Here is a 3,505-nt window from a genome sequence, read left to right on the forward strand (position 1 = left end):
AGCTCTCTGTAGCCCTGGCAGGCGGGCCACTGGCCCTGGGCAGAGCCCGTGGTAGCAGGACGTATCCATTGGCCACCCCAGGAAAGGACAGAGGTTTCTTTTTACATCATTATGGATTTAATTTATTATTATGATTTTTTTTAACTTGACCAGAGTGAGACAGAGAGAGAGAAGGGAAAGTGAGAAAGCAAGCCGCCAGGTCTGTGACTCGAACTGTGCTTGGCCATGTGGGAGTTCAGTGCCTCCACCGCCACGCCACCGGCCGGCCCCCAGGGCAGAAGTTTCAAGGTAGAATCAGCTACCGTATTTGCAGGTTTTATCAGCACCGTTGTGTCTTAAACCCTTGCTTCTCACTCTAGGCCAGCATGCCCTGGCGGGGGTGCTGCGGCAGCGAGTCGCACCTCTGGAGGCAGCAATCCAGGGAGTAGTGTCGCTTAGAGTGTGAGGACCCAGGTCCTTCGCTCAGCAAGCCACTGAGCCAGTGACCCACTCGGGCCTGTACACGCCCTGGGTCGGAACACAATGGTCGTCTGAACAGACCAGATGCTCTGCACAGGGAGTATGTGCCGTACGGTGCAGGGAGGTTTTCTGTCTACACAGTCCGTAGTAAATCGGGTAGTGTGTTGGCCAGCGCTAAGTGCAATGGAGGGTGGTGACTGGAGTGCCAGTGACCGGGCGGCGTTGCAGCTCTGCCCTGGGGGTCGGGGTGGGTGTTGCAGAGAAGGGGCATTTGAACAGAGATGCGGTACTGAATGTGAGCAAGGAGGGAAGGACTGTCCGGGAGGCCGAGAACGGCCAGTGCCGAGGTCCCGAGGCGGGGGCCTCCCTGGTGAGCTCCAGAGCAGCAGGGCCGCTGTGAGCGCGGACACGGCTGTTAGCTGATGAGGCCGAGGAGGACCGTGGCAGTGGGTTTCGTAGGACCTGCTTGGCCACTGTAAGGATTTCGGCTTACTACTATATTAGTAGTAGTACCGTAGTACCGTGAGATTTTATTTTAAAAAGCAGTTTGAGGTATCCAAAACAACTAAGCAAGAAGTGCGGAGTCCCCATACGCCCTCTCACTGCCTCCGCAGAGCCCCGGGCCTGGGGCCCCGCATGCTCACAGGTGGCGCACCTGTTGGACGTTGGTGCTTGCTCAGCCCGGAGTGGCCATGAGGGTCCGCTCGGTGCTGTACATTGTGCAGGTTGGACAAGCTCACAGTGACACACAGCACTTTAGCACCCCACGGAGAGCAGCCTCACGGGCCTGAAGCCCTTGGAACTCCGCCTGTCCCCCCTGCCCCTCAGCCCGGCCACTACTCATCTTTTTGCCATCTCCGGAGCGTGGCTTTTCCCAGACTGTCAGGGAGCTGGACTCACAGTGTGTGGCCTTCCTGGCTGGCTTCTCTCACTTAAAAATGCATTGAAGTCTCCATCGCCACGCCTCGTCGCCGAGTTTCTCATCGCAGAGCCACCCTACTGCGTGGGGCTCTGCTTGTCCGTTCTCCTACTGACGTGCATCGCGGTGGCTCCCAAGGGTGGGCAGCTACGACGGAAGCCGCACAAACATCTGTATGCCGGTTTTCATGTGGACATAGGTTTCCGACTTATTTGGGCAAAAACCAGGGAGCACAATTGCTGGGGTGTATGGTGAGACTGTGGTTAACCTTCTAAGTGCTGGGCTAGCCAGTACTACGGTGGTTAAGGCAGCTGGGTCCCACATGGCCCACTGCATGGTTGGGTCCTAGATCCAGCAGCTTAAAAACATACTCAGGGGACCAGCAGATGGCGTAACGATTACATCATTGAACTCCCACATAGCCGACCGCTGTTTGAGTCCCAGATCTGGTGGCTTAAACTCACGCTGGGCATGTGTGCACATGTGCACAAGATCCCGGGAGGAGAATAGGGTTGAAGGGATTGCGGCGTGGCCATCCCCCCTGGGGGGGGATTTCTCGCTTTCTGTCTCGATGTCTCTCTCTGTCTGGCGAGCGCACGTGCCCTATAGTGAAAAACCTCTCCAAAAAAAAAAAAAAGCTCCCGGGGGAAGAATAGGGTTGAAGGGATTGCGGCGTGGCCATCCCCCCTGGGGGGGGATTTCTCGCTTTCTGTCTCGATGTCTCTCTCTGTCTGGCGAGCGCACGTGCCCTATAGTGAAAAACCTCTCCAAAAAAAAAAAAAAAGATCCCGGGAGGAGAATAGGGTTGAAGGGATTGCGGCGTGGCCATTCCCCCCAGGGGTGATTTCTTGCTTTTTGTCTCTGTCTCTCTGGCATACACCGTATAGCAAAAGAAATCTCTAAACGAACAAACAAACAAAAACATGCTGGGTGTGTGGCCATTCCTCCGAAATCCTGAAAGTGGGGAAATAGAGAAGGCATTGTCACGTGACCACCCCCAGGCTGCTCTAGTATTTTTCTTCTCTTTCTCTCTTTTTCTCTCTTATGAGTGCGCACGCCCTCCGGCGATGGCTGAGACTCCGAGCTGCCTTCCCGCCAGGCTGCACCATTTGCATTCCCATCAGCAGGGGATGCGAGCTCCCTTACTCTGTGAGTTTGGTCATTCCAGTGGGTGTGTAGTGACCTCTCATTTTAATTTGCATTTCCTGATGACGTATGATGTGGTGCCTTCTTTCAAACGCGTATTTGCCATCTCCGTATTTTCTCTGGTGGGTCGTCTGTTCAGAGCTTCTGTCCACTGGGTGGACACTGGGTGGACACTGGGTGGTCTTCCTGTGGTAAGTCCGCGTTCTTTGTGCAGTTAGGGCACACGTCCTTGGCTGGGTGTGTGGCGCGCAAACGCCTTCTCCAGGCTGGGGCTTGCCTTGTTCTCGCAGAGGACTTCAGCTTTTCCTCTAAGCACAATGGGAAGCTTTCCAGGGTTCCGAGCAGGGGACTGACGTGACAGGCGAGTTGTAGGTACACAGGGATTTCAGTTACAGTGACACAGACAACACGGAACCCTGCCTGCATGTTGCCAGCCTCATCTTTAACTACTGAAGTTCAGCCTTCCGAAGGGCTTTTCCCCAGCGTGGCGCCTGAGTGCAGGCCACTGCATGCCGCTGCGCTAGGTCCTGTTAGCCCACATGCTGCAGCGCTCCGTCCCGGCTGCGAGGTCTTCCTCCCCGCTCTGCTGCACCCAGCTCTGCGGCCCCTCAAAGGCCGGCGTTACAGCTGAGCGTCCAGGCCAGCATTGCTTCCTCCCTCTCCTCCCTAACCCGCTGGGCACTAGGGCAGGGTTCGTCCTCAGCTGTTTCCAGTCCCCTGCCTCCATTTCTTCCCCGGAGTGAGTGTCTTACCTGTCTCTTCTCCAGACGGAGCCAGCCCTCTTTGCCCTTCTTCCAGGCCCCACAGTAACACTCGGTTAAATAGGCCTTCCTGGTGTGGCCATGTTGTCCTTCCTATATGGGTCTGTGGTTCCAGCTTGCCCATGTGCAGCTTCTTGCACAGCTTAAAAACCACAGGCAGGGCCGGGCCTTGCCTTACCGGTTAACGGAGCTGAGTCCTACACGGCCCGTCATGTGGTTC

This window comes from Tupaia chinensis, unplaced genomic scaffold (assembly GCF_000334495.1).
Source record: "Tupaia chinensis unplaced genomic scaffold, TupChi_1.0 Scaffold000644_1, whole genome shotgun sequence".
NCBI classification, from domain to species: Eukaryota; Metazoa; Chordata; class Mammalia; order Scandentia; family Tupaiidae; genus Tupaia; species Tupaia belangeri.